This window comes from Corythoichthys intestinalis, chromosome 17, assembly GCF_030265065.1.
Source record: "Corythoichthys intestinalis isolate RoL2023-P3 chromosome 17, ASM3026506v1, whole genome shotgun sequence".
NCBI lineage: Eukaryota > Metazoa > Chordata > Actinopteri > Syngnathiformes > Syngnathidae > Corythoichthys > Corythoichthys intestinalis.
Window position 1 is genome coordinate 18,373,998 of NC_080411.1, and position 8,325 is coordinate 18,382,322.

An 8,325-nucleotide genomic window follows, 5' to 3' on the forward strand; every position below is an offset into this window, starting at 1 on the left:
GTCAAATAAAGTGTTCCCTGTTAATATCGTTCGGTGTAAACATCCCATAATACAGTGAGGACAGCTGCGGCTTATAGTCCAGTGCGGCTTATCTTTGAACAAATGCCATTTTCATGGCAACTTTGGTGGGTGGCGGCTTAGGTGTGCCTTATAGTCCGAACCTGTACCTGTTGTATTTATGAAGGATATAGTGAAGGTTTTTGGACTGTGGAACGAATTCATCGATTTATAATGTATTCTTATGGGAAAATACCGCTCGACATATAACCATTTCCACTTACAGGTCCGTTGTGCACGATGCATTGGAAACCTTCCCGATGTCATCAAGAGAGCACAAAAGCTGCTAGCCCAAAGCTTTTAGCCTAGCGGTTAGCACGCTCTCCCGCCGCGCTGGACTGGGTTCAAATGTGGACAAGGACAAGGTCGACGGATCATGTCGTGCGCCGCAGTTACTTGCAGAATGTAAAGCAATTGCAACCATGGCTTGGATAGATATTGCTTAAATCATTGATGGCGCTAGACATCTAAACAGCACGGACCGGTTACATTGGTGCCGTGACCCGATCTGCAGTGAAGGTTTTCAGGGGGTGAGAATGTAACCTGTCCGTGCCGCACCGACCGCGTTCCTATCCCCCTCGTTCAGGTCAGGACTTGAACCCGTGCCGCATGACGCGTCCACACGGCAGGCGGAGACACTAATCGCTAGGCCATGAACTTGAGCTGACAGCCTAACCGCCAGCGCACCCACATAATGGCATCTGAGGGAAGGTTTTCCACGCACACGGACCTGCGAATACCCGTTACATTTGCAAATTACTTCTCCCAAAAAGTAATTTGGGTTAGTATCTCAGTTACCTCAACATAAAACTAATTAGTTACTCGGCAAAATAACTGACTTTACTTTTCCTTTTCTACATGTTATTACATGACCCATTGAATAACGTCTTTCACATCAAATATGTTTTTATTAACTGATTGAATTGAGCTGTCTTTTTGATTCCATAAAAAAAATAGGTCACCCCTTTTACATTTTCTTAAATTTAACCTACTGTATATAATAGTGTAATGGTATACAAACTAACTTTTAAATACTGGGAGGAAAAAAAGCCTTTTTGTTTCTCCTGTTGTATTGACCCTACCAGACCAAACTGTGACACCCATGGGTACGTACTGAACCGCGTGACGTGTGTACCGTCACACCCCTAATATATATAGAGATATATTTTTCAACATACAGGTGACTCTCTGAATCTCTTCCTTCTTCTATTTTTGCTCTCAAGTCGTCGTACGCCGTAAAAACTAATTATTATTGTAATGTAGCATCTACAAGGACAACACCCACTTGGTGATGATAATGCATATTGAACAGGAAAACAGTCCATTATTTTCAATTAATTGTACTAGGGCTACAGCTATCGATTATTTTAGTAGTCGATTAATCGATGAACTAGTTAGTTCAAATAATCGAGCAATCGGTTAAGGAACATGAAAAATTAAAATACCTCAGCTCAGCCTCAAACAGTATAAAAAAATTAATGAGGATCTATGTACAACAAAAGAACATCTGGCCAACTTATACAGCAAAAGTTCGCGAGCTTAAATGCTAATGTTTGCTAATGTTCTTAACAAATGGTTCAGACACATATTCCCACAAAAAAACGGCTAAAATCAAACTAAATTACGAATGCAAAAAAAGTTGGCTCAAAACAAATACTTAGCTTATATTGGTCTTTACAGGGAGCAGATGGATTCACCCTTGTGAAATGAGGCAGACCAGAGGGCAGGGTATCTGCCCTAATCAATAACACAAAATGCAAACACTTTCAAAATAAACAATTAAAACGCCACTTTAAACGAATACTCGAAGCAGCAAAATTTAATTTGAATCTTTTTTTTCTAATCGATTACTCAAGTTAATCGATTAATCAATGCAGCACTAAATTGTACTCACCTGAACGCCAGGAACTGTTAGTAAAAAGTTGCCCGAGAGTTTAAGATGACGCTCGCCACACTAAAACACTAATGCGAGCAAGAACGCGAATGTTATGCTAACACTCCGAGCCAACTATCGCATTTCCAACGGCGTCACAACCCCCTTCACTCCTCCACACTCCCGCTCTGCTCTCTCCGTGTCTCCCGCATCATTCAATCAAATTGTAGTAATACACGCCTTTACATCGTCAGTAACGGTAATGGCGTTGCAAAAATGGGAAAAGTAATAATTATATTACTCACTATTGGCAAAAATAACACTGTTAGTAACCCCGTTATACTCTAACGGCGTTATTAATAACACTACTTCTACCAGTGACAAACTCAGTTTAGTTGACAGCAGAAGCATGAAAATAGCTTTCGTCGTTCCTACCAACATGGCCGCCTTGAGGCCACGTTCCCATCAAATGCATTGGAAAATAAAATCATATCAAGTCATATCAATCAATCAAGTCATATATTGCTTTTTTTCTCAACCGATTGTTAAAAGACTGGTTTTTCAATGTAAGAACTATCCGGGACTGTTGGCCACCCTCGTCAGAACCTTTACTATCTGCTCAGTGGCTGCCATTGACGGCGGTAGACGTCCAATCCATTTGACATGCGAGAGTTGACAGGGAATGAACGAACGTGACAAACTCCTTTAAATTTAGAGCAGAAGAATGATTGGACGCCCTGCAATTGGATGTCTTTTATCATCTCGGGAAGGGTGATAAGTGCTCATTTTTTAAGGACAGCCATCTTGAGTAGGGCAAACTGTAAATGAGAAAAAGGATATTCATTTTTTGATTTTGTAATTGTGAATGAAAATTATAAACGGAAAAAATGAACTAAATGCAACTAGTGTTTAGGTGTATGTGTGTGTTGTGTGTTTGGTTGCCACGGTTGCCATGTTTATCAGTGTGGCGCAGGCCTTTAGTGCCTACAATGTACTTGTTGTCGCGGCTAATTAGCGGCAGGACAAACGCTGACGGATGGCGGCCATCTTTACTGCCCTCCTGGCGGGGGCGGGACAAAAAAGCCATCAATCAATGCGTGTCCCTCTTTGTGCGCCGTCCCGTCACTCCGGCAACACTTTCTTATCTTGTACACGACACCGGTGTGTGCGCATGTCGTCAAAACGGTGACTCGGGCCAATAATGAGCAGCTTAATGGCAGCAGCTCGCTCGTCGGCTGTGATCGCTTGCTGATTGCGAGCGATAAAAGAGGCGGGGCCAGAAGGCGGCGAGCGGCCCCCGCCGCTAGCTCGAGTGTCGAGCGTCGTTCGCATTAGCTCAAACCAGAGACGAATTAGCTTTTAAGCCCGCGCCCGTACTTGCATTAAGGCGCCGTCCGTCTTCATTAGCGTCGCGCTTGTTCATTAGCGCCTCGGCGCCGGCCCGTCAAGGTTGAAATAGACGCACGGGGGACGACCGGGCGCGAGTCCCGCTCGGCGTTAATCGACGTCTTGTAGATGAAAGATGGCCGCCGGGAGGACGTTAAATGCCGGCCACGCCCCCCCGGGCCACGCCCGTTGCGCTTTGCCAGCCGCCATTAAGCAAAATGGAGCCGGGCCGGCTCTCGTCACCTTTGGCCCTCGGATGGCACGCTTTTAAAAGGTGTCTCCACTTATCACACCTGTTAGTGAAACGCCATGGACGGTGATAGACGTCAATTGATCTCTAGGGGACGTTCAATCCATTTGAAGCTTCAAATAGATCGGATCTAGGTCTAGCGCCTCCAATGCCAATGAAAGACTAGAAAATGCCTTTTCTGAAGTTATCGCGACAGTTGCTTGAGTGAGGTAGTTGAACACCGAAGACACGTCCCGCTGATTTTGGAAAGTTTTAGAATCACATCCTAGTGATTTTGTGGCATTTCGGGGTCACTTCCTGTTGAATCGGGTCATTTCCTATTGATATTGTGTCACTTCCTTTTCATGTGGGGGCATTTCGAAGTCACTTCCAGTTTATATTAGGTGGCTTCCTGTTGATTTGGGGGCTTTTCGGTGGTGAATTCCTGTTCCTGGCAATGGAATTTACCGTAATTATCGCACTATAAGTCGCACCAGACTATATGCCGCCACAAATTTGACAGGAAAACAGCATTTTTGATCAGATTAGCCGCACTGGATGATAAGCCGTAACTGTCCTTACTGTATTATGACATATTTACACCAAAAGATATTAACACTAGTAGTCCCAGAGAATTCTGGTACTCCTTATAGTCCCAAGCAATGGCCGATTTGGCCTATCCTCTGAAAAAACCTAGAGGTGGCCCAAATGACCCAAATGCTTTTGAATTAGCAAGTCGTGTTCCGACAGACAACAGCCGTTCGTATAGAAATGCAACCACTAGACATACATTGTGTTGGGATGCGGCCCAAATGGTAGTACTATTCATGTGATAGTTTGTGTCAGTTTAAGTCAAGCTACATTTATGAGGTTTTGCACATTTTATTAATGTGTGTTGTTGTTTCGAGTCCCAAAAATGGTACCACACAACAATAGTCTGAGGAACAGACAAAAGTGAATTGATTTCCGTTTTATTGAGTATGAAGAACAAACTGGACCTTTTACTCAAAGGTTTTCACACGTTTTCTTGTAGTAACTTCAGAACAAATGACCACAGTTTATGCTTCATGCCCCTGATCCAGTCATTCTAAACTATATACACGATCCTGCTTTAAACTCAAATTTCAGTTCTAAAACGCTTTTTTGCAAAACAATGTATACATTTGGGCCATTTTTTCTGTTTTTCTGTGTGGAGTATAGGAGAAGTGAGTTAAAATTATTAAAAAAGCGTAAAACTCCATAAATAAATGTGAATAAATATTTGTAGCTTGACTTGAACTGACACAAACTATCACATGAATTGTGCAGCCGTGGTGTGTTCCCCTCCTTTTGGGCCGCATTCTAACACAATGTATGTCTAGTGGTTGTATTTGCATATGAATGGTTGCTGTCTGTTGGACAACGGCTTGCTAATTCAAAACCACTTGGGTCATTTGGGCCACCTCTGGGTTTTTTAGGAGGAGAGGCCAAATCGGCCATTGCTTGGGAATATTAGGAGTATTTGTCTTTGGGCAAGGCCAAATTGGCCTCTGCTGGGTTTTCTAGTGTTAACGGTAACACTTTTTGTGACAGCAGCATCATATGACTGTCATAAGACTAAATGAACCACCATGAAGCTTTAAACCAATTGGCTGCAAAGCTTTGGCTATCACTGCCACCTGCTGTCAACACTTTTGTTTACCAACATTCCTCCTAGCATGCATTGCAGCACTACAGATGTAAATAACAATCAAAATTCATGTTCTGTGCTAATTACTTCTTCAGTTACTGTTCCAGTTGTTTCATTAATTGCTAGTTATGGTATTTGGTAACACCTTATTTGACAGCGGCGCCATAGGACTGTCATTAGACAATCATAATTATGACACCACACTGTCATGAGCATTAATGAATGTTTATAACAGATGTCATTTAGTGTTATCCAGCAAACTATATCACTTTTGAATAGATGTAAAAGATCTGAGCTGGACATAAATGGAGTTTGTGACATAATTTTCTGGATGACACTTCATGACATCTGTCATAAGCATTCAGTAATGCCCATGATAGTGTTGTCATAATTATGACGGTCTTATGACGCCGCTGTCAAATAAAGTGTTACCTATTAACTAGAGATGTCCCGATCGATCGGCATCCCGTTCACGTCATTTTCAAAGTATCGGAATCGGCAAAAATATATCTGCCATGCCTTTTTAAAATATATATATATTGTATGCACTCATCCAGTGTCTTTAGTTTAGGCTTAAGGTAGGGTTATCAAATTTATCCCAATAACGGTGGTAATTATTTTTTTTTAAAAATGTGTCACGTTAAAATATTTAACGCAATTAATGCATGCGCTGCATGACCTTCTCACTCATTGTCACGCTCAATCTGTAAGGACGCTGTTTACCTATATCGAGAGATAAAAGGCAGCGCAAAATGAGTAGAGTGAACTTTGAAAGCCTATGGAGCCATTTATTTATTTGCTAAAGCCTTGTAATCCCTCTACCTATGATTAGATATATCATGGGAAGCAATGTGGGGAATCAAGGTGGCAATTGATCATTGTCTTTACACTTTATGCTATTTCCCAACGCAGAGAAGATATAGCACATTGCACAGTCATGGTTTCACTTCCCATCATGCATTTGGGATAGCCACAGTATCATTTACTGAAAGCTCAACAAATACACTAGATGGCAATATTTAGTCACAATATACAAAGTCACAAGTCTTTCTATCCGTGGATCCCTCTCACAGAAAGAATGGTAATAATGTAAATGCCATCTTGAGGATTTATTGTCATAATAAACGAATACAGTACTTATATACTGTATGTTAAATGTATATATTCGTAGGTTTTATTCATTTTTTTCTTAATGCATTGCCAAAATGTATATGATCAGGAAAAATTATCGGGAATGATTGGAATTGAATCGGGAGCAAAAAAAAGGAATCGGATCGGGAAATATCGGGATCGGCAGATACTCAAACTAAAACAATCGGGATCGGATCGGGAGCAAAAAAACATGATCGGAACAACCCTACTATTAACAAAAATAAATCAACAAATAAGACACACTGTATTAGAAGCTGTAGGATTCGAAATGAATGAAAAAAGTAGTGGCTTATAGTCCGAAAATTACAGTACATACAGTATATGACGGTCATTGGCTTGGGCGGACATGGGCATCAATGGTGTGGCCGGTTATATTGCTATGTGCTTTAACAGTACGTTTTTGGTCAAAAACCAGAATCACCAATAGAAATAAGTTTTGGGGTGTGCCAGTGTAAATTTTTGCATTGGAAATCAATCGGCGTGAATGGAAAATTCTGTGCCATGGAAAAGAATGGCGATGAGGACCACTGGGTGAAGCCCGCTTTTTGCAAAAAAAGCAACAACAAAAAACTTGCCAAAATGATCTTTTGAATCACCCGCAATAGAAAAAATAATACCTTTAATCGTGTTGATAGCTGTTCAACATGCAGTCAAATTCCAAGAGCGAACGTCCTGACCGCGCCGCCTGCTTATACAGTTGAAAGTTTATTTGTCTTTCTTTTCCAACTGTCGTGCGTTTCGCTCCACTAAAAGGCTTTTGCGGGTCTGACGTCAGGCTCGGCGTGAAGCAGAGTCAACACAGAACAGCCGGCGTGCGTGGCGGCCGCCCACACGGGCGCGACGGGACACGTGTCAACAAAAATGGCCGCCCGCGCATCGCCTCTATGTACTCTTGCTGTCGGTGGACTTTAATGGCCGCATTAACAAGCTGTCCCGGTCCAGATGGACCAATCGGAACGCACGCGCACAAAAGCACAGACGCGCCAAAAACAACAACACACGCAGTCATCAATTCCATTCTGACCACACACACGCGCGCAAATAGAGACACACATGGAAACACGTGCTCTGACACAAAGATGAGAGCGCGCACGCCACCAGGAGGCGGCAGGCGTCTTAGCACGTTAGCCATGTACGGTGGCGGTATTTGTAAAAGGGCCGGTGGGCAGGGAGGCGCACGCCGGTTAAAGCGCGATGATGTCATGGCCGAGTGGCGGCGCGGCGCTCGTTAGCGGCCATCAATCAATTAAGAAGCACTTAGCGTGATTTAATAGAATTTGCCCGCTTTGTTAGCACGCTAATCTGATTAGCCGCTAGCTTCTGGGAAACCGGAGGTCGACGTTCTCGATCGGCGACCTCTCGCTTTTTGCGATTGGCCGCACGCGGGCCGAACTTTCACCTTTGCCGACCTTAAAAAAAAAAAAGCCTCCGTTGTCCCGGCGACCGGATGATTCAATTAGCCATTGATTAGCCATCACGCCGTTGAGCCCGATCGATAGCGCGGCTAATGTGGCTAACGCTAAGGCGTCCGCGGCGAACGCGGATCGATCCATCGGCGGATTCGTCATCCGTCAATCAATGGGAGCGGAAGCGTTTGCGCCATCGATCGTGAGGACGACGAGCGCGCGCGGGCGTGCTATTATTGTGGCGGCCGGCGCGCGTGGGCGGCCAATGATGGGATGACCCGGCGGCGCTCTCGAGGGGCAACATGTCTGCCGGCAGACGCTAAGCGATTAGCGTGCTAGAAAAGCAATAAGGTCATAAAAATTGCATCTCGCTCCGGAACGCCGCCGTAAATCCGCGCTGGCCGGGCGGCGGCGGGGACGGGGGAATGACTTTGAAGAGCTCGTCATTTTCAATCTATTTTCCCCGCCGCCGCCGCATGTCGCCGCATAGCCGCACTTCATTACAGGCCGCGGACGGCGCGGCGTGGTGCGGAGCGGCCCTGCCCTCAGGCCC